This window comes from Oryctolagus cuniculus, chromosome 12, assembly GCF_051225735.1.
Source record: "Oryctolagus cuniculus isolate XC-2025 breed Fujian yellow rabbit chromosome 12, ASM5122573v1, whole genome shotgun sequence".
NCBI lineage: Eukaryota > Metazoa > Chordata > Mammalia > Lagomorpha > Leporidae > Oryctolagus > Oryctolagus cuniculus.
In genome coordinates, this window is record NC_142878.1 from 80,273,565 (window position 1) to 80,301,356 (window position 27,792).

The window sequence follows — 27,792 nt, forward strand, 5'->3', positions numbered from 1 at the left end:
TCTTGGGCATTCCTCTCCAGGAGCCCCCTCCTAATGCTGTGGCATGAAGTTTCTGACTTCAATAAGTCTTGCTTTGCTCACACACACACACACACAAAGTCTGCAGTCTCTTGAGTTGGCACCTCACTGTTTCCGCTGGGTTCTGTTGGCCTGTGAGTCACAAGACCAGCCCAGGCCCACCAGGTAGGGAAACCCACTCTGCCCCTACATGGGTGGAGTTTCAGAGTCACATTGCCAAGGGCATGGAGACAGGGAAGCCATTAATTGTGGCAATGAATCTATCACAACTGCCAACATGATTTTCCTTTTAATTGTGGATTTAGTTTGATTTCAGGCACTAATGAAATTTGCTCAGATTCTACTTCCAAATTCCTAATTCCTAGGGACCTGGAAGGGCCGAGTGTGCCAGGGTTTTATAATCCCCCTTCATGTGACCACCACTTCTGGAGCACCCACTGGGCCAGGCCCCCTGCTCATTAGGTCCCCGGACACACATGATAATGCCAGTCCTCCTGCCTGCTGACTGATAGTTCTCCATGCAGCAGGAGAGCTTGGGCTGTGAGTGGGGAGAGGAGGAAGCGGGCAGCTTCAGTGGGAACCCTGGCAGAGTGAGGCTTGGTCTTGAACAGTGAGTGAGAATGTTCTAGAAACAGAAGGAAGGGGAGTTAATTCCAAAGGCTTGAGGATGTGAAGATGGAGGAGAGGGAGCTGCTTACACGAAAGGGTGCTGGGGGAGTTAGGGACAGGGAGAGCTGCTGGGAGCCTCTTCCTATTGTAAACCCATCCTTTCAGGTTGAAGATTCTGTGATCATCCACCTGCTGGCTGGACCTGGGAGATTCTTCTGGGCCTCTATGGGGCATCTAAGCCCTCACAGTTGCTTGCTCAGTTATGCAGGGGGCGGGGCCTGGAAGCTTTGCCCTTTCTGCTCTTGGCTGACTTCATACAGGTTAGCTTTTAAACTAATGGCTCATTCCAGACACTGCGCCTCTGGCCCTGGGAGAGAACTTGGCCTCCCTGACCCTGCATAACATTTCCCCTTTCTGGGAAACAGATCCTGTGCGTGCCTGGTGGCAAATCCCCCATGGCCCAGTCCTCCCCTCTCCAGCTGCTGTTTGGTGCTGTGTCCCATGACTCCAGAAAGAGATTTTTTTTCTTCTGGCACCTGGTTTAGCCCAGCTGGGGCCCTTCTCTCACCATGCCAGGTTGTCATAAGACTTACGGGATGTGTGGCAGGCAGGTCAAGTGGTTTCCCAAAGATGTCCCTGTCCTAATCTCCAGAACCTGTGTGCATACTATTATATGGCAAAAGGGAATTAAGGCAACAGAGAGAATTAAGGTTGCTAATCAACTGAGTTTAAGATAAAATTATCCTGGGTTATCTGGGTGGGTCCAATATCATGACGGTCTTAAAAGTGGCAAAAGAGGAAGTCGGGTGACAGGTGTAAGAAGGGCTTGGCAGTGTTGTTGGCCTTCAAGATGGTGGAAGAGGGCCATGAGCTGGGAACCTGGGGATGCGGTAGGGTGCCTGGGCTTTAGCAACTGGTAAGGGAAGGAAGTGGCCTCTCTCCAGGAACTTCCAGGAAGTAACACAGCCCCTCTATCTTATGTATATTTTTAATGTTTATTTACCTATTTATTTGAAAACCATAGAGACACAGTGAGAGAGAGAAAAGAAGAGAGAGGTTGACAGAGATAGATCTCCCACTTGCTGGGTTACTCCTAAAATGCTGGCAACATCCAGGAATGGACAAGGCCAAAGCCAGGATCCTGGAACTTAGTCAAGTCAGGGTCTCCCATGTAGGTGGCAGGGACTCAACCACCCGGCTATCGCCTGCTGTCTTCCAGGGTGCCCACTACCAGAATGCTGGAATTGGGAGAGAGACTAAGACTCGAACTCAGGAGCTCTGACACAGGATGTGGTGTCCCAAGTGATACCTTAACTACTATTTTAAATGCCTACCCTGCCCCTGTTTTAAAAATCGTGATAGTCAATATTCCTATTTCCAACACTTTTACAGATTGCTTATTACTTCTTCTGCCATACCAATTTCTTCATTATATGCACATATTTCTCATAGTAAATTCCTATAGAACAAAAATCTCTTAGATCTATGAGAGTACTCAGAAAGTTCATGGAGGGGCTGGTGTTGTGGCATAGCAGATTAAGCTGCTGCCTGTGACACCAGCGTCCCATGTAAGTGCCAGTTGAGGTGCCGACTGCTCCACTTCCAACGCAGCTCCCTACAGTTCCACCTGGGAAAGCAGCAGATGATGATTCAAGTGCTGAGGCCCCTGCCACCCATGTGGGAGACCTGAAGGAAGTTCCAGGCTCCTGGCTACAGCCTGGCCTAGCTTTGGCTGTTGAGGCCATCTGGAGAGTGAACCAGTGGTTGGAAATTCTCTCTCTGTCTCTCCCTCTTTCTCTGTAACTCTTGCCTTTCAAATAAATAAATAAATAAATCTTTTTTTACAAAATGAAAAAGTTCATGGAAAACGGAACTAAAAAGTATAAACTTATTTTGGGTCAAGAAACTTGACTCCTCATCTGTTTGAAAATGCATTTATTTCGCTCTTTCTCATAAATGATAAATAGCTTGCCCAGATATGGCATCCTCAGCTACAGGGTCCAGTGATGCCCCTCAGCACCCCCACGGCTGCTGTTCTGTTGTCCGTTGTGGCCCAGGAGAAAGCTACAGTCCAAGCAGTCTCTTCTTTGTGGTATCTCTTGCTCCTACCTCCTAGATCCTCAGCGGTTAAAACAGACTGAATCAGATAGACAGGCCTCAAACTGGCAAGTCTATTACTGGTGGAGTTGTTGAACACTAGGAATATTAGGGAAAGATGTCTTTCACAGAAAAAATACGGAAATGAGCACAGTGGAGCAGGGGTTAGCTGCCTTGCAGGATGCCCGTATCCCATGTCGGAGTGCTGGTTGGAGTCACTCTGTTCTGCTTCCTATCCAGCTTCCTGCTAAAGCACCTGGGAAGGTAGCAGGTGATGGCCAAGTGCTTGGGCCCCTGCCACCTATATAGGAGCTATGGATGGAGTCCTGGCACCTGGGTTCAGCCTGGCCCAGCCCTGGCTGTTGCAGGCATTTGAGGAATGAACCAGCAGATGGAAGATCTCTCTCTGTTGTTCTGCTTTTCATGTAGATTAAAATAAATATTTTAAGAAAATGTTGCCTCACATCGCCATTAAACCCATTTGCAGCAAACTATGTTTTATTCAGGTCTGTATGAGGAAGGTTTTTTTTTTTTTGCCATTTGAATTTTAAAAAAAACCTTATTTATTTATTTTCAGTGTTATTTGAAAGGTGCAGAGACAAAGAGAGTGCTTCTATCTGCTGGTTCATTCCCCAAATGCTTACAACAGCTGGAGCTGGGCCAAGCCAAAGCCAGGAGCCAGGAACTCCATCCAGGTCTCCCACATGGGTTGCAGGAACCCACATACCTGAGCCATCATCTGATGGCTCCCAGTATGTGTGTTAGAAGGAAGTTTCCATTGGAAGAGGAACCAAGACTTGAACCCAGAAACTCCAAGATGGTGTCCTTTGAGGTGTCTTAACAGTGGTGCCAAATGCCCACTCCCCACATGCATATTTTTTTAAAAAAAAAGATTTATTTATTTACTTGAAAGAGTTTCAGAGAGGGAGAAGGAGAGAGAAGTCTTCACCTGCTGGTTCACTCCCCAAAGGGCTTCAACAACCAGAGTTGGGCCAGACCAAAGCCAAGAGCCAGGAGCTTCTTCCAGGTCTCCCACATGGGTGTAGGGGCCCAAGCACTTGGGCCATCTTCTACTGCTTTCCCAGGCCATAGTAGAGAGCTGGGTTAGAACTGGAGCAGCCGGGACTCATACTGGTGCCCATCTGGGATGCTGGCTCTGCAGGCAGCAGCTTTACCCACTAAGCCACAATGTCGGCCCCCCAGCATGCACCTTAATATTTCTTTGTTTATGTCTCCCAGTTAGTTGATTTGAATAAGAAGAAATTTTAAATATTTTGGTAACTTCTCGAGATTTCATAAGGTTAGTTTGTTGTCTGTTCGTGAGGATTTTTCTTTTGACGGTGACGATTGTGGATGTTAGGAACCAGGTGAAAGCTGGAGGGAAGTGTGCGGCAGGACTTGAGCGACAGGTTAAATGCCATACGCGACTCCATGGGTTTCTTAACATTAGTTACTCAATTTTCAGTGTTTTGTAAAGACAGATGCTTTCATTAGATGCCCACAAGGTCTTAAACATGCATTGAAGCTCACATTTTACATTTGCATCAGCCGAATATAGCTGATAAAAATCATCTCCTCTCTTCTTGTATATATATATACACACACACACACACACACACACACACACACAATCAAAAGCAAACACAATGTTCCTTTTTTTTTCTTCTGCAACTTGGGCGCAGGAGTTCTTCATTCGCTTTTTAAAATAAAATGAAATAATATTAAATTTACCCTTGACATTATTAAGTGTATAATTCAGTGCATGTAGTACATTCAAATTGTTATGTAACCATCACCTCAGTACATCTCCAGAGATCTTTCATCAAAACCTAATGTTTTGAAAACAATCTATATTCTCAAACTCCTTTCATTCAAACGGTAACAGCAGAAGAAAACATGCAGACATAGCAGCATCCGACCTTTCAGCTGCCATATGCCAAAAGCGACAAAGAATCCCCTTTTGAAAAATCCAAGAAAATTAAAGATTTATTTATTTATTTGAAAGGCAGAGTTACAGAGAGGCAGGGGCAGAGAGAGAGAAATCTTCCATCTGCTAGTTCACTCCCCAAGTGGCCACCAGGGCCAGAGCTGGGCTAATCCAAAGCCGGGAGCCAGGGGCTTCTTCTGCATCTCCCATGCAGGTGCAGGGACTCATGTACCTGGGCCATCTTCCACTGCTTTCCCAGGGCATAGCAGAGAGCTGGATCAGAAATGGAGCAGCCAGTTCTTGAAGTGGCTCCCACATGGGATGCCGGCACTGCAGGCAGTGGCTTTTCCTGCTATGCCACAGCGCCGGCCCCCACAAAATTTAAAATAGAAAAAAAAATACTTTGCCCCCTGCTGATCTGCTGATAAATAAAAACCAAAGTTTGTGAAAAGGTAACTATTTTATAGCCCTCCAAGCTCATTAAAACTATGTTCTTCCTGTTGCGTTCTGTCTTTGGGACTGGTTGGTAATTAAGATGGATGGTGTGTGATCTCAGGACTCCCTCACTGGAGGGTGCTCTTGCCAAATTCTGTTTGCTGCATTATCCTGTTCTTTTATTTATTCCTTAATAGCATACTTCTTAGCTGACTACAGAATATGAAATGTAGGTCACTTTCCTTCCTAAAATGTTCTCTATCATTGCTATATCCATTAAGGACATTGGAGTTCTGAGATGTCTCAGTTGTACTGCCGAGTGAATAGCTCTTTTTCTGGTATTAAGTGTAGTTTGAAGGTAATGAAATATAGGCTGCTGACAAGCATATACAAAGTCTGTGGGAAAGTGGAATTTATAAGCGTAGGGGTGAGTGTTTGACCTAGTGGTTGGGACATCTGCGTTCCATGTTGGAGGGCCTGGATTGAATTTCTGACTCTGTCTCCTGATTCCAGCTTCCTGCTAGTGTGAACCCTGGAAGGCAGCAGGTGATGCTCAAGTGGTTGGGTTCCTGCCTCCCAGATGGAGTTCTCAACTCCCAGCTGTGGCCTGGCCCAGCCCTGACTGTTGGAATTTTTTTTTTTTTTTTTGGACAGGCAGATTTAGACAGTGTGTGTGTGTGTGAGAGAGAGAGAGAGAGAGAGAGAAAGAGAGAGAGAGAGAGGTCGGTCTTCCTTCCGTTGGTTCACCCCCCAAATGGCCGCTATGGCTGGCGCGCTGCGCCGACCTGAAGCTAGGGGAGCCAGGTACTTCCTCCTGGTCTCCCATGCGGGTGCAGGGCCCAAGCACTTGGGCCATCCTCCACTGCCTTCCCAGGCCACAGCAGAGAGCTGGACTGGAAGAGGAGCAATCGGGACAGAATCCGGCGCCCCAACCGGGACTAGAACCTGGGGTGCCGGCACCACAGGCGGAGGATTAGCCACGTCAGCCACGGTGCCGGCCCTGACTATTGGAATTTAAGGAGTAATTCAGTGAATAGAAGACCTCTTTCTGTGTCTCTGCTTCTCAAGTGAGTGAAAAAGAGAGGTAAATTTATTTTGGTGCAAACATTTTTTGAAATCCATGCATAGTTCTTTCATATATATATATATATATATATATATATATATATATATCTTCTTCAAAAGCTTTAAGTACTTTTGTGCATTTGTAGAAGTTTTCTTTTATTTCTGTTTTCTTCTTTTAAAAAATTAAACTTTATTTTTATTTGAAAGGCAGAGACAGAATCAGAGACAGAGAAGAGATCTTCCATCAGCAGCTGGTTCATTCCCCAAATGCCCACAGCAGCTGGGGCTAGGACAGGCCAAAGCTAGGAACCAGGAACTTCACTCAGGTCTCCCACATGGGTGGCAAGGATCCAATTACCTGAACCATTCGCCTGCTGCCTCTCAGGCTGTGCGTTAGCTAGAATCGCAAGTGGAACTATGACTGAAACCCAGCTACTCCAATATGGGATGCAGTTCTCCCAAGCAGTAGTGTAACTGCTGTGCCACAACACCTACTCCAGGTGCTTCTTTATCTTCTATGAGTTTTTTTTTTTTAATTTATTTATTTATTTGAAAGTCAGAGTTACAGAGAGAGAAGAGGCAGAGATCTTCCATCCAGTGGTTCACTCCCCAGGTGGCCGCAACGGCCAGATCTGCGCCGATCCAAAGCCAGGAGCCAGGAGCTTCTTCTGGGTCTCCTACACAGGTGCAGGGGCCCAAGGACTTGGGCCATCTTCTACAGCTTTCCCAGGCCATAGCAGAGAGCTGGATCAGAAGAGGAGCAGCTGGGTCTCGAACTGGTGCCCATATGGGATTCTGGTGCTTCAGGTCAGGGTGTTAACCCACTGCACTACAGCGCCAGCCCATTCTGAGTTTTTTTTTTTATTTTTTATTTTTTTTATTTTTTTAATCTGTGAAAATAGGCCAGACTACTTTATCCAGAGCTTCATCCTCATCTAGGCTTAAGAATGTTCGGGAATACAGTAAGGTGGAATGGAACATCCAGGATCAGGAGAAGAGAGGTGTGGGAGAACTCTATGCGTGAGTGGGCACCCCCTTCCCAGGTGAATTCCAGGAACAGAGCTGGCTGGGGTGAGAGGGGAAGGCTTACCCAGGGCTTACCCAGGGCTGGCCCAGAGCTGGCCTGGCTCCCTGGGTGCCCATCCAGCTCCCCTGTAGTGCTCCTGCTCCTTTAGTTACTCTCCCTCCCTCATTCCTGTATTAGTTTCTTAGTCTCCTCGCTCCCTAGTCCAGAATGGTATTTTCTGGTCCCCAAGATCAAATCTCACATGGAAGCCCCACATTTCCCAGATGCTTGGTCTAGGCTAAGTGATCTCCAAGTCTCTAAGGCTCTGGAAACTGTCACTGCAAGATGCCTTTCTTTTCTGCCTTCCACCCTGTCACACCTCATCCTCAGGCAACTGGCAAAGCACAGAGGCTTGGAAAGGGAGGGGCGGGCAGGCCGGCGCTGTAGTGGGGAAGTTACTTCTTGGGACTCCTGCATTTCGTACCACAGGGCCTGGTTTGAGTTCTGGCTACTCTGCTTCTGATCCAGCTTCCTGCTGATGCACCTTGGGAGACCTGGGTGGAGTTGTGGGCTCCTGACCTCAGCCTGGCCCAGTCCTGGCTGTTATGGATATTTCAGGAGTGAACCAGCAGGTGGAGGACCTCTCTCTGTCCCTATCTCTCTCACTTACTCTCTTTCTGTTACTCTGCCTTTCAAGAAGATGAAAACTAAACAGTAAAAAAAAGAGAAAAGGTGAAGTGGAGCTATAAACATCAGAAAGTGGGGGCTTTGGTTAACATTTCAAATAACACTGTTCTACTGTGTTGTAAAGAAGCAGGTTTTCTCTGATAGCAAGAAAAGATAGTCAAGTTAGTTTTTGTAGTTAAATTATTTTAGTTGTACATATTTATGGGGTACAGTATGATACTTCATGACATGTATACAACGTGTCATGACCAAATCGAGCTAGCTGGCATTTCCATCTCCTTAAACATTAAACATTTTTCTGATTAATAGCTGTACATATAAGTGGGATACAGTGTGATATGTCTATAACTGTATAACACGTATTGCAGTCAGGTTCTACACTTGGAAAATTGATCAGTGGTCTTTCTTCAGCTTCAAAGGATAGTCTCCTTTAAGAAAAAAAAATTGAGAGAATTTGCTACCCAGAAACTAAAGGTCCTGGGTCCTACCAGGAAAACACTGCACTTTAGAATCTCCTAGGACAACTTTTTTAAAAACTGTCAAAAATAAAATGCCTGGGCTCCCCACCTGTAGAAACTTTTGATGCAGTTGGCCTGGGTGGAGCCCCAAGCTAAGCTATTTTTCAATTTCCCTGAGTATTCACTGAGGGGCAGAACCCCACAGCAGGAAGGAGGGCTCTCCTGGGGCATGTGCTTGGTGCATCAGGTAAGGTGTCGATAGGGCTGGTGTTGTGGTGCAGTGGGTAAAGTCACCGGCATCCCACATGGGCAACAGCTGCTCCATTTCCCATCCAGCTCCCTGCTAATGGCCTGGGAAAGTAGTGGAGGATGGCTCAAGTGCTTGGGCCCCTGCCACTCATGCCACTCATGTGGGAGATCCAGATGAAGCTGGCTTGGCCCAGCCATGACCATTATATCTATTTGGGAAGTGAACCAGTAGATGAAAGACATTCTCTCCCCCCCCCCCCCCGTCTTCCCTCCCTTTCTTTCTCTAACTCTCAAATAAATAAATCAGTCTTTAAAAAAGGATGCTGTTTGGGATACCCACATCCCACACTGGTGGAGTGTCTGGGTTTGAGTGCTTGCTCTGCTCCTGACTTCAGCTTCCTGCTAATGCACACCTGGGAGGCGGCAGTTGATGGTTCAAGTATTAGGTACCTTTGGAGATACCTCAGATATCTGAATATAGCCCTATCACATGACCCAGCCATCCCACTCCTCAGAATTTACCCAAGGGAAATCAAATTGGCAAATAAAAGAGCTATCTGCACCTCAATGTTTATTCCAGCTCAATTCACAATAGCTAAGACACGGAATCAACCTAAATTCCCAGAACAGAAGACTTGTTAAAGAAATTATGGGCTCTGGGGCTGGCGCTGTGGCGCAGTGGGTTAATGCCCTGGCCTGAAGCACCGGCATCTCATATGGGCACCGGTTCAAGACCCAGCTGCTCTGTATCTCTACCTCTCTGTAACTTTTTCAAATAAATAAAATGAATCTTTAAAAAAAAGAAATTATGGGCTATGTACTCTATTGAATACTACACAGTGGTAAAATAAATAAATAAATAAATAAATAAAACCCAGTCATTTGTAACAAATGGAGGAATCTGGAAAACATCATGCTGAGTGAAACAAGCCAGTCCGATCTGTGACAACTAACTGAGCACCTAAAAGGAAAACTGTAGAAGTGAAATGGACACTATGAGAAACAATGACTTGATCAGCCCTTGTCTTGATTGTAGAGGAACAGCTTACTATTTTATTCTTTTTCAACATAATACCATTGGTTGAACTCTTTAATTAACACACAATATTCTTGGATGTTTAAATACAACTGAAAATTGATCCCTGTTTAAAATAAGAGTGGGAATAAGAGAAAGAGGAGATGTACAGTTTGGCACACACTCCCTCAGAGTTACCCCTAAGGGTAAAGCTAAAACCTTTTCATGGGACTCCAAATCCCATTAAGTTGGCAGGTAGCAATGCCATCTTACTAGTTAAAGTGACCATTTTAAATGCATAACTGATCATCAAGATAGGATTAAGTGTCAAAGGGATCACATAAATAAGACCAGTGTCTGCTAATAATAAATAACTGATAGAATTAAAAAAGAGAGAATGGTCCAACATGGGAAGTGAGATACACAGCAGACTCATAGAATGACAAATTCTCTAAACAGCAGTCTGGCCCCAGAATCAGTCCTTAAGGATTCGGATCTGGCTAAAAAACCCATGAGAGTATTTCAGGCATAGAAAGCCAAAACACTGTGGCAAAAAATGATCTAAATGAAAGATCTCTGTGAGTGAGATCCCAGCGGAAAGAACAGGCCATCAAAGAAGGAGGTACCTTTCTCTGAAGGGAGGAGAGAACTTCCACTTTGATTATGGCCTTGTCTAAATAAGGTCGGAGTGTGTGAACTCAAGTGGCTTCCATAGTCTTGGCAGCTCATGACAAGAGCCTCGGTTGATTACTGACATCATAAATAAATAAGAGTGTCAATTGTTAAATCAACAACAGGAGTCAGTGTGCACTTGCTCCTCATGTAGGACCCCTATCCTTAATGTGTTCTACTATGAGAATTAAAGGTAAAACTAGGGGCCGGCGCTGTGGCGCAGCAGGTTAAAGCCCTGGCCTGAAGTGCCAGCATCCCATATGGGTGCCGGTTCTAGTCCTGGCTACTCCTCTTCCAATCCCGCTTTCTGCCTTGGCCTGGGAAAGCAGTAGAACATGGCCCAAGTCCTCAGGCCCCTGCACCCATGTGGGAGACCTGGAGGAAGCTCCTGGCTCCTGGCTTTGGATCAGCACAGCTCTGGCCGTTGCAGCCATCTGGGGAGTGAACCAGCAAATGGAAGACCTCTTTCTCTGTCTCTACCTCTCTCTGTAACTCTGTCTTTCAAATAAATAAAAATAAATCTTTAAAAAAAAAAAAGGTAAAACTAATCTTCAAACAGTACTTTATAGTTTGTGTGTGTGGGTGCAAACTGTTGAAATCTTTACTTAGTATAGAGTTCATCTTCTGTAAATAAAGATAATTAAAAGTGAATCTTAATGAAGAATGGGATGGGAGAGGGAGTAGGAGATGGGATGATTTGTGGGTGGGAGGGTGGTTATGGGGGGAAAAACCGCTGTGATCCAAAAGTTTTACTTTCAAAATTTATATTATTAAATAAAAATTATATTAAAAAAGAAAACAAGTATGTGGGAGGTCTGAATTCAATTCTGACTGTTACTGGCATTTGGGGAGTGAACCACCAGATAGGAAATCTCTCTTTCTCTCTGCCTTTCAAGTAAATTTTTAAAAATTAAAAAAATTGCATGGCTCTCTCATCCCAGAGGCATGGCACACACAGTGCCTGTGCCTATGCTTACTTCTGCTTCTTTTAAAATCAGACCAAGGAACTGGTGCTGTGGCATAGCAGGTAAAGCCGCTGCCTGCAGTGCTGGCATCCCACATGGGTACTGGTTCAAGTCCTGGCTGCTCCACTTCTGATCCAGCTCCCTGCTAATGTACCTGGGAAAGCAGTGGAAGATGGCCCAAGTGCTTGGGTCCCTGTACCCACATGGGAGACTCAGAAAAAGCTGCTGGCTCCTGGCTTTGGATTGGCCCAGGTCTGGCTATTGTGGCCATTTGAGGAGTGAACCAGCTGTTGGAAGACCTCTCTGTCTCTTCCTTTCTCTGGCTGTAACTTTGCCCCTCAAGTCAATAAATAAATCCTTATAATAAAATAAAATCAGATTAAGGCAATGAAATTTTAGGTGGAAGAAAAATTTTGAAAGACTTTTATTTATTTGAAAGGCAGAGTTACAGAGACAGAGAGAGAGGGAGAGAGAGATCTTCCATCTGCTGCTTCACTCCCCAAGTGGCTGCAACTGCCAAAGCCAGAAGCCAGAATTTTCTTCCAGGTCTCCCATGTGGGCTCAGGGGCCCAGGGACTTGGGCCATCTTCTGCTGCTTTCCCAGGTGTATTAGCAGGGAGCTAGATCATAAGTGAAGCATCCAGGACTCAAACTAGCACCCATATGGGATGCCAGTGCTGCAAGTGGTCACTTAATCTGCTACACCACAGCGCTGGCCCTTGAAGAAAATGTTTTAATGTACCATAATGGCATACTTTTCTTTATACACATGCACTTGTAAAACATAATATTTATTTTTGTGGGAGAAGGGCCCTACAATGCAAAAGTTCCCAGGGCCTACAAAAAACATTACACAACCCTGTATTAAAGACAAGTATAGGGGCCGGCACCGTGGCTCACTTGGTTAGTCCTCCACCTGCGGCGCCGGCATCCCATAAAGGCGCCGGGTTCTGGTCCTGGTTGCTCCTTTTCCACTCCAGCTCTCTGCTGTGGCCCGGGAGGCAGTGGAGGATGGCCCGGGTGCTTGGGTCCCTGTGCCTGCATGGGAGACCAGGAGGAAGCACCTGGCTCCTGGCTTCAGATCGGCGTAGCTCCATCCATGGTGGTCATTTGGGGGTGAACCAGTGGAAGGAAGACCTTTAAAAAAATAAATAAAAAAAAAAGACAAGTATAAGCATGCAGTTTGAATGTTGCTAAAAAAGTATTCTATTCACATGAAGATAGCACACTGACATATGACAGTGGTGTCTGCACCTTAGCTGCCAGTAACAATGCTTAAATTTCCCTTCATCATCCCCTGTGCCCTGCAGACGGTTTGGGCGGCCTATACTGTTTCCTGTAGGGCTTGCTGTGTTGCCACTCAGCCTGGCAGACATTTCTGAGTGTCTCATCTCCCATCCGGTTTCCATCAGTGTCTTTCTGGCATTTGATCAGTGCCAGTGATCCCAGCGCCTGAGGTTTCAGACACAGAGAAGCACTGGCCCTAGGCGAGAAGTCCTAGGTGACTCTGGTCCCCACGAGTGGGACTCTCTACCCAGGCTCTCCGGGCCACCAGTGCCCAGCTCAGCTCCCACTTGGCTGAATTTCCTAAGGCTGAGTTTCAACAACCACTGCTGCCATTTCCCTCTCTTTCCAGCACATACCTATGTGTTAAAAACTTCCCTTGTGTGGTGTAGTGAGTAAAGCTGCGCCTGTGACACTGGCATCCCTTATGGGGGGCCAGTTCGAGACCCGGGTGCTCTGTTTCCAATCAAGTTCCCTGCTAAGGTTCCTGGTAAAGCAGCAGAAGATGGCCCAAGTATTTGGTCCTCTGCACCCACCTGGGACATCCAGAAGAAGCTTCTGGCTCCTGACTTCGGCCTAGCCCAGCCCCAGCCATTGTGGCCATTTGGGGAGTGAATCAGCGATGGAAGATGTCTCTTCATCTCTCCGTGTAACTCTGACTTTCAAATAAAGAAAACATAAATCTTAAAAAAATCATAATCAAATTGGTACAGTTCTAGAATTTTCAGGGCAAGGGAGAGGCGTGTGGAGGTCAGTGTCTGTGACCTTGAATTTCATGGAGTGGGAGAGGACTCGGGCTGGGAGAGACGGGCATACAGGCAGGCAGAGGACAGATCAGTGCTTGGTTCTGCTGGCACAGGGCAGGGCTCTGAGGGGCCAATCACTTGCACCCACTGATCACAAGAATAAAACACACAGAGGTAGCTGCGCAGGAAAACCACCCCTCTCAAGACTCCCTGAGTCTCCTCGGCCCCTGGAGGGCGCTGTAGGGAAGAAAGTCAACAACTGGAGGCTGGCATTATGGTGCAAATGGTTAAGCTACCGCTTGTGATGCTGGTTAGAGTCCCAACTGCTCTGCTTCCTGTCCAGCTCCCTGCCAATGTTCCTGGGAAGAGCAGACGATGGCTCAAGTACTTGAGTCCCTTCCATCCCCCTGGAAGACCAGGCCTGGTGGTCGCAGCTATCTGGGAAATGAACCACTGGATGGAAGGTGAGTCTCTCTGTGTGTGTCTCTCCCTCTGTCTCTGTTACTCTGCCTTTTAAATACATGCATATGTGGCTGGCACCACGGCTCACTAGGCTAATCCTCTGCCTGCGGTACCAGCACTCTGGGTTCTAGTGCTGGATTCTGTCCCGGTTGCCCCTCTTCCAGTCCAGCTCTCTGCTGTGGCCCAGGAAGGCAGTGGAGGATGGCCCAAGTGCTTGGGCCCTGCACCTGCATGGGAGACCAGGAGGAAGCACCTGGCTCCTGGCTTCGGATCGGCGCAGCGCCGGCTGTGGCAGCCATCTGGGGGGTGAACCAACGGAAGGAAGACCTTCCTCTCTGCCTCTCTCACTGTCTAACTCTGCCTGTCAAAATAAATAAATAAATACATACATACATACATACATACATAGGAGCCTTGGGATGAGCGTGCCTTGGGTGCCTTCCTGGTTTTCTCCAGCGCAGTCGCAGCTCTGACTCTGACCCAGCCAGGCCCCACATCTGCTCCTCCCCTTACTTACTAAGGAGATGGTCTTGGGCACGCGTGGTGGTTTTTCTGAACCTCAACACCCTCATCTAACGAGGATGAGAACATCCACCTCAAGGGGTTGTTCTGAAATGTGAATGTCGGTGTGAACTTACTCAGGGGGCCCAAGAAACCCCGGGTTCCGGTTGTAATCACCAGCGCCTTGACCAAGGGAGTTCCTGGTCTGTTGACTGTGACCTGCTCTTCTACTCTGGTTTTGTGACAATAAATGGTGTACTTCTGCGAGACAAGCTGTGTTCCATGTTTCATCATTTCAGGCCCGTCACGGGACAGCCACAGTTTTCCCATGTGCTTTAGACGTATCCAGGAGAAAGGTGTGCAGGAAGGAGCCACCCCTGTTGGAAGGCTTCAGCAATCCTTGATGAACAAAAGCACAGCATTTTAAAACATTTGTACCAGCGTTATCAGGACCTATCCATTGATCAATTGCTTTGAATGCAGCCTGAAAATATAGCCCTCAAGAGGGCTATGACTGTCTGTGACCCAATTGTTGTGCCCAAGGATGGTTAATTTGATACAGAGAAATATGTGGCTCACAGAGTGAATTTTTTTAGAGATTTATTTATTTGAAAGGCAGAGATTCAGAGAGACAGGGAGAGAGAGAGAGAGATTTTCCATCTGTTGGTTCATTCCCCAAATGGTTGCAGTGGCTGGGGCTAGGCCAGGCCAAAGTCAGGAACCAGGAGCTTCTTTCAGGTCTCCCATGTGGGTGCAGGGGCTCAAGGACTTGGACCATCTTCTACTGCTTTCCCAAGTGCATTATCAGGGAACTGGATCAGAAGAGGAGCAGCTGCGTTTCAAACTGGTGCCTGTATGGGATGCCAGCACTACAGGTGGAGGCTTAACCTTCTATGCCACAGCGCTGACCCCAGAGTGATTTTTTTTAATTAAGATTTTAAAATGTTTTTGAATGGCAGAGTGACAGAGATGGGAGGGAAGAAGTAGGGAAGAGGAAAGGAGAGAGAGACTTAAAAAAATTTTTAAGGTTATTTTATTTATTTGAAAGATTTACAGAGAGTGAGAGGGCGAGACAGAGATTTTCCATCTGCTGGTTCACTTCCCAAACGGCCCCAACAGCTATAGCTGTCAGTCCGAAGCCAGGAGCCAGGAGCTTCTTCTGGGTCTCCCATGTGGATGCAGAGGCCCGAGCTGTTGGGCTATCCTCTGCTGCTTTCCCAGGTGCATTCGCAGGGAGCTGGATCGGAAGCAGAGCAGCTGCGATACAAACTGGTGTTCATATGGGATGCCGATGTCACAGGAGACTTTACCTGCTATGCCACAGCATCAGCCCCTGAAAATTTTTGAAAGCTTTGTTTATAATCTTGGAATTTGAGCTGTTCAGGCTTTGGCCAAAGAATAGGGAAGTGGAGAGGTAGGAAGGATTTTTTACATCCTGGAGTTGATTCTGCATAGCCAAGGATACATTTGGAATACCACTTAACTAATGGGTCTTTACTCTCAGTCGGCCATTTGGTGTGATATAGAAGACAGCGACTGTGAACTTGCCTTGTTCCTAGATGAATTCCTCCCTGCAACACTTGGCCTAACCTTCACCTTCCTGCTCTAGTTCTTACTTCTCCAGGACAGGCAGCCCAAGCTTCTGGAAAGTCAGCCTTGCCTGAGTCTAGCCAGCCCAGGAAATGTACAGAAAATGCCTTTGACTCTGTTGGGTTCCTCTAACGTTGCGACTTATTCCCTCTCGATTTTACATTTACTGTGCATCTTGAAACATCCATGGAAAAATCCTGGAGGGGCGACACGGAATCAAACTGGAACCTTGAGATTGTTTCCTGCTGAGAACATTTACTCCTCTCTTAACATCACCGCCTACCCAATAGGGACATCTGTGTTTCGAGTGCATACAAAATGAATGTGTCGGGGCACCTTACGCCATGACCTTCCTCCATGCTGTACACAAACATGTTGTTTTTCCAAAGCTTACTTAGAACCCTTAAATATTAACTTGTCCCTGCTTCTTCCCTGTCAGGTGCATGAATATCACCTCTCTTTGGAGTCCCTAGAGTCCAGGCCATAGACCTTCTGCTACTGGTCAGCCCAAGGCCATGGGACAAGCCATTATTACAATGGTCTGAGTCATTCCCTAGTCTGGCCACAGGATGGTGAGTTCCTCTGCACAGCTTGTTGGGGAGTGGAACTTCCTGCCTGGCTCTGAGTGTGTGCATGGAGTAGCAGGTGCTCATTCATTCATTCATTCATCGGAAATTCAGCCAACGTCTGCTGTGTGTTAGTGGCTGGAGACTCAAGGACTCTCAGTGACTCAGGGAAGGAGCTCACAGACCGGGGAGGCTGACTTATAAATAAACAGGTGCTATGTAAAAATACTACACCAGGCCAAGAGGGAGGCAAGAGGACAGGCTTCTTGGAGGAAGAGAGACTTGAGCTAAATCTTTATAAAGATTGGAGCAGGGTGGAAGGGTGTTTTACATGGGGGAGCCCTGACACGCTCCCAAGGCTGGGCTTGGGGGGCCAGATTGTGTGGGTGGGCCTTTACTCACCATGCCAAGACTTTGCTTTTTTTTTTCTTGTTGGTAGAAGGAAGACCTAGCAAGTTTGTCTGGCCAAGGGTCTCTAGGACTTTAAGCAGAAACTTACATAATCTGTGTAGTAAGTCCTTTTCCCTAGCACTTATTACAGTGAATATTTTGAAAAGTGAATAGTTAGCTGGCGCCGCGGCTCACTAGGCTAATCCTCCACCTAGTGGCGCTGGCACACCGGGTTCTAGTCCCGGTCGGGGCGCCGGATTCTGTCCCGGTTGCCCCTCTTCCAGGCCAGCTCTCTGCTGTGGCCCGGGAGTGCAGTGGAGGATGGCCCAAGTGCTTGGGCCCTGTACCATATGGGAGACCAGGAGAAGCACCTGGCTCCTGGCTTCGGATCAGCATGGTGTGCCGGCCACAGTGCGCGGGCCGCATCGTGCCGGCCACAGCAGCCATTGAGGGGTGAACCAACGGCAAAGAAAGACCTTTCTCTCTGTCTCTTTCTCTCACTGTCCACTCTGCCTGTAAAAAAAAAAAAAATGAGGTTAAGGAGTGGGTGCTTGCCTCTTGGGATGCCCAAACTGCCTGTCTGAGCGCCTGGTTCAAGTCCTGCTCCATTTCCCATCCAGTTCCCTGCTAATGTGCACCTCTGGAGGCAGCATATCATGGCCCAAGTACCTGGGTTCCTGCGTTAATTCTGAGGTTCCTGGTGTCAGCCTGGTCCAGCCCTTGCTATTGTGGAAATTTAGGGCATGAGCCAGCAGATGGAAGATCTCTGTCTCTGCCTTTCTGTTCCCTGAGTCTCTGCCTTTCAAATAAAATGAAAATCATAAATTAAAAAATGAGGTTGTGCACCCAAGGAATAGCCGCTCCTCTGTCCTGGTTCAGAGCCAGACCTTGTTGGAGAGGGCACAGCTGGGTCCCATCGGAGGCCTGAAAAGTTGTAACAGTGCCACGCCTGTGGAATTTGCTGGGAACTGAGCCCATGGGCATCTGGGGAACACTGTTCATGGGGAGGCTGTGGCTTGCTGGAGTTGCCCCACTATGCAACAACTCACACCTACTTCTGGGGACCGTCTCTTTAGCTTACTGCCTGCACCCAAGTCCTGTTGTAGGCTCCATGCTGAGGGCACCTGAAATTCAGGCAGCCTGTACCCACCAAGCAAAGACCCCTTCCCAACCTCACACTTCTCTCCAAGCCCAGCTTCTCTGCTTCAACCAAACCGACCATTGCTGTGTCCTGCCTGGGGCTCTTCTTCCTGTTTCTCCACCTCATGGCTACAGCCTCGTTCCAGGAGAGCCCTCCACTTGCCCTTCCTTACCCACAGTCATCGCCTCTCCAACGTGCACACATACGGAGCAGCCTGGGATGCAGCCTCCCTGCTGTGGTCCCTCCTGTGTTTTCTGCCAGTGCTTGTGGGCCGTTTGCACCACAGCACTTATGAATATTTTCCTATCATACATTTCACATCCACAAACTTTGGAGGAGGAAGGGGGTGATTTTTTCCTGCTCTTCCTTCCTGAAATTTTTTTTTTCTCTCTCTTTTTTTAAGATTTTAATTTATTTATTTGAGAGGTAGAGTTACAGAGAGAGGGAGAAACAAAGAAAGGTCTTCCATCCACTAGTTCACTCCCCAAATGGACTCAATGGCCAGAGCTGAGCTGATTCGAAGCCAGGAGCCAGGAGCTTCTTCTGGGTTTCCCACGTGGGTGCAGGGGCCCAAGGACTTGGGCCATCTTCTTCTTCTTCTTCTTCTTTTTTTTTTTTTTTTTAATTTATTTGGCAGGTAGAGTTATAGGCAGTGAGAGAGAGAGAGAGACAGAGAAAGGTCTTCCTTCCGTTGGTTCACCCCCCACAAGTGGCCACTACGGCCGGTGCTCTGTGCCGATCTGAAGCAATGAGCCAGGTGCTTCTTCCTGGTCTCCCATGCAGGTGCAGAGCCCAAGCACTTGGGCCATCCTCTACTGCACTCCCGGGCCACAGCAGAGAGCTGGCCTGGAAGAGGAGCAACCGGGACTAGAACCCAGCGCTCATATGGGATGCCAACACTGCAGGCGGAGGATTAACCAAGTGAGCCACGGTGCCGGCCCTGGGCCATCTTCTACTGCTTTCCAGGCCATGACAGAGAGCTGGATCGGAAGAGGAGAAGGCAGGACTCAAATTGGTGCCTATATGGGATACAGGTACTGTCGGTGGAGGATTAACTTCCTGTGCCACAGCACAGCGCCCCCCCCCCCTTTTAAATTTGAAATGCAGAGAGACATGGAATGAGAGACAGAAAGACAGAGCTTCCACCTACTGGTTTACTCCCCAGATGCCTGCAACAGTCCGAGCTGGGCCAGGCTGAAGTCAGGAGCTTGGAACTCCACGCGGGTCACCTGCATGGGTGGCAGAGACCGAAGTCCTTGAGTCATCATCTGCTCCTGCCCAGGGTGTGCATTAGCAGGAACTGGAAGCAAAGCTGGGACTCAAAGCGGGGACCTCAATACGGGGTGTGGGCTTCCCAAGTGGTGGCTTAACCACTGCACCAAATACTCAGCCCTCTTAAAAAAATCTGAATTTATTTTTATCTTTTTATTAGAAAGGGGGGGAGAGAGAGAATAAGAGAGATTGCCATTTCCTGCTTTATTAATTTTTTTTTCAGACTTTATTAGGGGGGAGTGAGAGAGAGAGAAGAGAGAGGAGAGGGGAGAGGGGAGAGGGGAAAGAGATCTTCTATCTACTAGTTTACTCCTCAGGTGTCCATACAGCCAGGGCTGAGCCAGGCCAAAGCCAGGAACCCGGAACTCAATCCAGGTCTCCCATCCAGGTGGCGGGGACCCAACTACTTGATCCATCGACTGCTGCCTCCCAGATCATTGGCGGGAAGCTGGATCAGAAGCGGAGCAGCCAGGACTCGCACCAGGCACTCAGATACCAAGAAGTGGGCATCCCGGAGCTGTGTCTCAACCATTGCCACAAACAGCATCCCTTTAAGATTTCTGCTCTGGCACATCGCAACTGTTGACAGAAGATAGCATTCTCCAGGTTCAAGAACACCAGTCTAGGGAGCAAGATTTTTCAATGAATAAAAATAGAGAAAAAGCTGCTTCCTCAAAGTTCAGAAACTTCACCTGGAAATGCTCGCTGCAGGTGGAGGCTGAGGAGCCGCCGCGGCTCCCTGACAGCAGCGCCAGCACAGCTTCCTCCCAAGACCCTGAGCTCCACCTGGTTCCATCATCGCCCCAAACCGCAGCCCTGGAAGTCAGGCAGGGACACGATTGCTGATTAAATGCTTTTCCACAGTTAATGAATATTTACTGAGTGCATACTTTGGACAGATCCTTCTAAGGGTCTCCGTGACAAGTAGGTTAGTGACATTTGCCCTGCCCCCTCCTTTATTTTATTTATTTGATTAGGGGGAGGCAGAGAGACAAAGAAAGAGTCCAAATGCCCATAACATCCAGAGTTTGGTTAGGCTGATGTCAGAAGCCTGAAACTCCATCCGGGTCTCGCGTGTAGTTGGCAGGGGCCCAAGGACTTGAGCCATCATCTGCTGCTTTCCCAGGGTGTGTCTATTGGAGTCAGAACTGGCACTTGAACCCAGGCACTCTGGTACGGGACAGGGATGTCCCAAGTGGCGACTTAACGGCTATGCAGAGCGTCTGTACCAAGCGCCCGCGCCTTTGGGAAGTGTTCACACTTAGGCACCCAGCAAACCCCCTGGCTCATCCTGATGGTTCTCAAGTCTGTTCCCTTTTGGCTGACATCCTCAGGTCCCTTGGTCCTGAGGGCTGGCCCTCCTCTCTCCTCTCCTGGCATCTGGTCCATCGCTCACTCTCCCATTACCTGCCACCCGGATGTCGCCCACGTGTGTCCCCACTTCCCAGCTGCCTGCTGGAGCTCCATTTCCACCGGAAATGCCTCTCACTGCACAGACCCTTCAGCAGCTCATCAAATGTGACCTTCTCCCCCACTGCCCTGTCACTTCTGGAAGCCTCGGTCTTGTCACTGCCATCTGCACTCCCTTGCACACGTCTGATCACCAATCCTAGGAGCTCTTCCTTGGAAATTTCTTCCTCTCCTGGCTCTCCCTGTGGCAGCCCTCCCTCGTGGGCTTGCAGCTTTCAAGGGGGCAGGGTCCTCCCCATCTCCCCCCTACCCCCCGCCCAAGTTGCCTGGGCTGCTTATGTGCCCTCTGTCAGATGCAGGTTCCTTCCCACCCATCTGGAGGTCATCAAGTACTGTGTGGTTAACCTGAGCCCCCTCACTTTGGTACTTGGTGCCTTTTCTTCTGTCTGGGCCCACCCCAGCTTCCAGTGTGAGTACCATGCCCCAGGCAGCCTCTGCCCCCTCCACCCCCCATACCCACTCTGGCCCTCCTCTGCCCATCTTCTCCTAAATCCACCATCTGCACAAGAGTTCCACTTCCTCCAAAAGGGCTCCCTGAGTACTGCTGCCTTCTTTCTGTTCTCGCGTTGCAGCTCCCTTCACAGGTGCTGTGACCCGTTTTAAAAAATTAACTTATTGGAGAGAGCATGAGAGCGAGTGGGAGTGCTCCCATTTGCTAGTTCACTTCCCCAGCGCCTGCAACAGCTGGGGCGGGTCCGATGTGAAGCCAGGAGTCTGGAACTCAATCCAAGTCTCCCACTTCCGGCAGGGACCCAAGTACCTGAGCCATCACCTGCTGCCTCCCAGAATGCATTAGCAGGGAGCAGAGCCCGGGACCCGAATCCAGGATCTCCAGTATGGGATGGGGACTCCCAAGCAGAACTCCAACTGCGGCATCAAAACCCTGCCTCTCATTATCTCGCCCCATTCCCCCACTCTCACTCCCCTCAGGGAATCTGCACAACTGGGGTAGGGGGCGAGTATCCTCTTTATTCGGCAGCATCCGCCGGAATGGGCCTTCAATCCCAGCCCCAGGACCATCAACTGCAGGGCCATAGGCAGCCACAGGCGATGTGGCCACTACAACCCTACATCTCCCTACCACATCGAGGCACAGCAGGTGCTCAGTAAGTAGGCGAAGGTCTGCTGTGGTAGAAGAAAAGAGTTACGCCTTAAGTTTCGGACTGGCTGGGGAGAAAAAGCAGCGAAGAAGGGTAAGGGGAGACCCGAGCGCCGGGCTGTAGGGGCGCGGGGTAGGGAAGGCTTCCTGGAGGCGGAGGCTTTGCAGAGGCCAGGCTGGGAGGAGGCAAATGCCGGGGGATGGCGGCCGGGAGGTGGGAGGACATTCCGATGTGGGGAAGGGTGAGGACAAAGCCGGAGCCGAGTGAGAAGCTTACGGCCCGGCGCAGGACGGAAGGAGGCACGCCCGGGTCCGAGCCTGTGCAGGGGTCGCCCAGGGGTGCCCAGGGACATTTGTCCCGCGAGGCTCGCCAGGGGCCAGAGGCACGTCCCGCGGCTCTCGGGCGGGCGCGATCCGGCCCCTGCCCCTCCTCCTGGGAGGGCGGGCGGCGGCCGCTGCGGGGCGGGGCGCGGGCTCGTCCGGCCTCCTGGCGGCGCCTCGGCCCCTGCACTCCGGCCAAGGTCTGCTGGCTGCGGCGGGCGCGGGACGCGGGACGCGGGAGGTGGCGGCCGTGGTGAGCGAGCCCCGATCGGGAGCGGGACGGGTGTGCGCTGGGAGGTGCTGTCCAGGGCTTGGGGATCCCCAGGGGGCTCCGGCTCCGCCAGGTGCGCAGCTCTCAGCCCGCGCGTCCGCCCTCCGCGCCCGGCGCAGAGCCGTGCAGGGCGCCAGGCTCCCGGGTGCTGGGGCTGGGAGTTGCGCTCCTGGCTCCGGTGCCGCGCCCTGCAGGGGAGACGGGCGGAACCGTGGGTGGCGATTCCTGGGGAACAGGCGTCCCGGCCAGGGAGGGAAGAGGGTCTCCAGGAGCCCGTTTAGTGCAGAGGGCTTCACCCCTTCTGGACCCTTGAGTTCGAGCGACAGCTGGGAACGACCCACACGGAGCACTGCGGTCCCTGCTGTGTCCCCAGTACCTCGGCGTGCTCTTCCGGACCGTCCCTCGGAAAGAAGGGGCTGTGGCCGCCCCCTGGCCCTGGCCCACCACTCCAGGATCCCGGCGGGTCGTTCCCCGCTCCAGCCGCTTACGGCACACGTCGGGCTTTCCAAGGAACTTTTCCGAGTCGCTTCAGGGCTGGCCTGTGGCAGGTGCTGGGCTGTCTTGTCGCAGTTGGGTTCTCAGGGTTCGGAAAACTTTGGGCGTGTTTCCCTTCACCCCCACCCCCGGGAGAGCGCCGCAGCCAGCGCTGCTGCCGCTGCACCTAACGTGCTGAGAATCCTCCCAGCCGCGTTAGCTCCTAAACTTGCCTGCATATCTGGACAGTTTAAAAAAAGAACAAAACAACCCCCCAGCCAGCACTGGTACCTGGGACCCCTCCCAGAGAGCCGCGATCCTGTGGGGCTGGGGCGCAGCCTGGGCAGTGGACCTTCTCAACGCTTCCCAGCTGGTTGTAATGCGGAGCCGAGTTTGAAAGCCTGTGCTTCTGGGGGTGGCTCCCACAAGCCACTTTTTGAACCACTAAGTTGTAGCTCTCAGCTCAAGCCCTTCTGTGACCCGCCTCTTAGCCACAGAGCCTGTGGGTCGGAGGTCTCCCTTGCCTTACACCACAAATAATACTTTTTTTTTTTTTAATGTTCCGCTTTGTTTTTCTCTCGCTGTTTACAGTAAACATTGCCTGGGCAGGGAGGGGTGTAGGCCTCCAAGTCCTTGCAGGGCTCAAGGTTACAACTCAGGGTTGTCCCATTCAGGGCAAAACCGTGGGACGCTTGGACTTGTCATCTTTGCAAAGGACTTCAGATGGGAAAGAGAGATACCGCAGGAACCGCTCTGCGCAGATGCGGCGCGTTTTCCTTCGGGAAGCCACGCCAAGCAGATGGTTCAGGTCGTGCGGTTGACGTTTGTGTGAGCGCGTGTGCGATTGTGGGTTGGACACCGTGTGGTCAAGCCCTGCAGACACAGTGCAGTGTGTGTTTCTTGTTGATAGAATGGTGTGGGTTAAGGAGCGGCGCCTTCAGTAGAATGGCATGTCTGACAAGATGCTTTGGCCACCTGTCAACAGATCTGAAAAACTTTAGGGAACCAGAGCAAAGGAAAAATTGAACATATGTTTATATTGAGTACTTGATCATACACAGTTTATCAATGGAGCATATTTTCAGTATCTTTGTTAATGAGACAAAAGTCTCCTGAGATCTTGGCTAATTCAGTGTTGTAACCAAGTGTGACTTTTATTTATTCATTTATTTGGAAGTCAGAGTTACACAGAGGAGAGGCAGAGAGAGAGAGTTCTTCCATCCGATGGTTCACTCCCCAATTGGCTGCAATGGCCAGCGCTGCACCAATCTGAAGCCAGGAGCCAGGAGCTTCTTCTGGGTCTCCCACACGGGTGCAGGAGCCCAAGGACTTGAGCCATCTTCTACTGCTTTCCCAGGCCATAACAGAGAGCTGGATCGGAATTGGATTAGCTGGGACTTGAACCAGCACCCATATGGGATGCTGGCACTGAAGGCAGCGGCTTTACCCTCTATGCCACAGCACTAGCCCCATGACTTTTTTTTTTTAAGCTTTATTTATGTATTTATTTGAAAGGCAGAATTACAAAGACAGAGAGAGAGAGAAAGAGGGAGGGGGAGAGAGGGAGGGGAAGGGACAGAGACAGCATGGTCTTCCAAACCCTAGTTCACTCCCTAAATGGCTGCAATGGCCAGGGCTGGGCCAATCTGAAGCCAGGAGCTTCTTCTAGGACTCCCACGTGGCTGCAAGGGCCCAAGCACTTGGGTCATCTGCTGCTGCTTTTCCCAGGCCGTACCAGAGAGCTGGATCGGAAGAGGAGCAGCCAGGACTGGAAATATTGCCCACATGGGACTCTGGTGCCATAGGCAGAGGCTTAACCTGCTGTGCCACAGCGCCGCCCCTCCCCCCCAGTATTACGTTTGTATTGGACTCCCACCTGGATGTTGCCACCTGGCTACAATCAGTGGATTTCACTTCCTCTTTGGTGGCAGTCCTCCACGTGTGTTTTATGAGCTGTGGGTGACATTCTTTCAAGAATGCCCTTCAGAGGGCAAGGAACATTTGGGTTCATTTGTAGCACCTCATGTGAGTTGCCTATTCAGTTTGGAAAATAAAAAAATACGTAGCTTTTGCCCACTTGTATTTCTCTTTTCCCTTCCTTTTTCGTGCTGGCTCCTGTCCTTGTTTGCACTTGCTGGGAGTGTGACCACCCTGGGAGCCCTCATTGTCTGGGCCCTGGTTGGAGAGTGGACATTAGGAGGAGTGCATGGCATGTCCCAGGGCGGTCCCTGGCCCGAGGCCGGCTTGCCTGCCTTCCTTCCTTCCTTCCTTCCTTCCTTCCACCAGGTTGGCAAAATGAAACCATGTCACTCAGCAGGTGTGTTTGTAACTTGCAAGTCTTGTTACAATTTAGGAGAGAAATGTTTCTCTGAGGATGCTGTTGAACTATTAGCATCAGAAAATCTGCACCTAACCGCAGTAGTTGCACGGTGATGCAGGACTACAGTCTGCTCCTCCCAGAGAAAGGAGTATGTGAATGTGGACCTAAATGGAGTTAGTGAAATAGTTCTCACGTTGGGGTAGCAGTTCTACTATGCTGAAGTGATCAGAAGAAAGGAAGAGAAGTAAAATACGAGGAGCATTTAGTGAGCGGTTTCTTCATTTAGGGGCGGCATATGCAGCGCTCGCCTGTGGTTTGTGTTTAGAATGGACTGCTCTCTCCTGGCAGGTAGGCTAAGCCCTTCCAGTCCTGGTTGTTCTGCTTCAGATCTGGCGTCCTGCTAATGCCTCCAGGGAGGTAGAGGAGGATGGCTCAAGTGCTTGGGTCCCCACCACCCACGTGGGAGACCTGGATGGAGTTCTGGGCTCCTGGTTGGGCCTGCCGCAGCCTAGGCCATTGTAGGCATTTGGGGAGTGAAGCAGGGGGTGGAAGATCTCTCAGTTTCTCTCTCTATGTCTGTCTCTCTTTCTCTTGTTCTACCTTTCAAGTAGATGTAAAATAAATAAACAATACAAAAAAAGAACAGACTATCCTATTGGCTTCCTTCTTCTTCAAGTTAATTTGCTTGGACTGATGAGTGAAGGATGGCTAAAGAAACTCAATAGGCTCCTTAGCTTTTTTTTCTCCCCCTGAAATTCGTTTGTCTAAGAGACACCATAGACCTTTTAAAAAATCCAGCTGATTTTATGCTTTTCCTTTCTTTTCCTCTTCTGATCCTGGTGCTAAAGGGCAGTGAAATGACCAAGAGGTTGGCATCAGAGGAGAAAAACAAAGTTCAAGGGGAAATGACCACTGGGTGATTTTCCCTGAATGACCAAGCACTTACTTTATTTTCTGGCACATGATGTTGCTGTTATCAAGAGACAAATTATGATCCGAAAACCCTGGAGATGGAAATTGAAAAAAAGAGGGAGGGGATTTGTTGGGAGCAGAACCGGGATTGAGTGGCACGTGGCTGTCACGTAGCAGACACTTACTGGAATTTTCAAACACCCCAGTTCCAGATCCTTTTACCTTCTTTCTTCATGTGCCCTCCTCTGTCCCCCAAACTAACATCTCTGGGAAAGAGAAGGTTTCATCCTAAATTCACAGCAGGGGTTGTTGTTTCAATTCTTTTAAAAATATTTATTATTTTATTGAGTCAGAGAGAGATCCTGTCCCCTGGCTTACTCCCCTAATGTCTGCAACAGCGGGACTGGGTCTAGGCTAGGCTGAAGTTGGGAGCTGGGAACTCCATCCGGGTCTCCCACATGGGTGGCAGGGACCTGCTGCCTCCCAGGGCGCACATTAGCAGGAAGCTGGATCCAAAATGCAGCTGGAGTTCAAACGCAGCCAGTCTGCTGTGGCATGCGGGTGGCATTTTAACTGCTGCGGTGCCAAACACCTGTGTCTGTTCTTCCAGTTCTTACTTCATTAAGAAAACAGATACTTGGAAAGCCCCTAACTACTTCGGAAAACTATTCCCTATGGAATTTTTCTGAAACAGGGAACAACCCCTGCCCTCAGGAGCCTGAAGTTGGGTGTGGATGTGAACTATGGGCAGTAAGCTGGGGACTCTTAGAATCAAGATAAGCACAGAGAACTGAGGGCTGCCATGTGGCACTTGTCACACTGGTAGATTCTGCATCAATTCATCGGCACAGCAGACACAAGAAGTATTTTAGTTGGGTTTAGAGTTTAAATATAAATATAAACATGCGTTTATATTTAAATATTTATTTATTTATTTGAAAGGCAGAGTTACAGAAAGAGGGAGAGAGAGGGAGAGGGAGAGGAAGAAGGAGGGGGGAGGGAGAGAGAGAGAGAGAGAGAGACCTTTCATCTGCTGGTTCATTTGGCAAATGGCCCTGATGGTCAGGGCTCGGCCAGGTGGAAGCCAGGATCTCCTTCTGGGTCTCTCACACGGGTGGCGGGGGCTGCCTTCCCAGGTGCATTGGAAGTGGAGCAGCTGGGATTTGAACGGGTGCTGCAATATGGGATGCCTGTTTTGCAAGTAGCAGTTTAACACACTCTGCCATGACGCCAGGTGCCCCCATGTTTCATTTCTTTAAAAAGGCTTATTTATTTATTTGAAAGGCAGAGTTACAGAGAAGCAGAGGCAGAGAGAGAGAGATCGATCTTCCATCCACTGGTTCACTCCCCAGATGGCCGCAAGGGCAGGAGTTGGTCCAATCCAAAGCCAGGAGCCAGGAGCTTCTTCTGGGTCTCCTACACAGGTGCAGGGGCCCAAGGACTTGGGCCATCTTCTACTGCTTTCCCAGGCCATAGCAGAGAGCTGGATTGGAAGTGGAGCAGCCGGGACTCAAACCAGTGCCCATATGGAATGCTGGCACTGCAGGCAGCAGCTTTACTGCTACACCACAGCACCGGCCCCCATGGTTTTTTTTTTTTAAAGATTTTATTTATTAATTTTACAGGTAGAGTTACAGACAGAGAGAGAGAGACAGAGAGAAAGGTCTTCCTTCTGTTGGTTCACTCCCTAAATGGCCTCAATGGCCGGAGCTGCGCTGATCCGAAGCCAGGAGCCAGGTGCCTCTTCCCAGTCTCCCATGCAGGTGCAGG

At 49.5% G+C, this 27,792-nt stretch overlaps 1 protein-coding gene and 1 long non-coding RNA gene across 22 annotated transcripts in view; both read left to right on the forward strand.

Moving 5' to 3' along the window:
• LOC127483687 (uncharacterized) overlaps window positions 1-20,226 on the forward strand; it is a 51,318-nt gene extending 31,092 nt beyond the window's left edge. The window contains exons 1-4 of one of the 2 annotated variants that reach the window (XR_007910178.3): window positions 13,575-13,697; window positions 16,226-16,358; window positions 18,667-18,917; window positions 19,544-20,225. This is a non-coding gene — a long non-coding RNA (uncharacterized LOC127483687). Of the gene's footprint in view, window positions 1-13,574; window positions 13,698-16,225; window positions 16,359-18,666; window positions 18,918-19,543 lie in introns of those variants that run through there. The other variant, XR_016218176.1, reaches the window with a different exon arrangement.
• Window positions 20,227-21,995: 1,769 nt separating this feature from the next.
• Window positions 21,996-27,792, forward strand: part of CGNL1 (cingulin like 1) — a 177,177-nt gene continuing 171,380 nt past the window's right edge. For 16 of the 20 annotated variants that reach the window (XM_070054252.2, XM_070054257.2, XM_070054253.2 and 13 more), the window contains exon 1: window positions 21,996-22,298. The gene's annotated coding sequence lies outside the window, so the exon portion shown is untranslated. Of the gene's footprint in view, window positions 22,299-23,464; window positions 23,599-27,792 lie in introns of all 20 variants that reach the window. The other 4 variants (XM_089310439.1, XM_089310440.1, XM_070054254.2 and 1 more) reach the window with 3 other exon arrangements.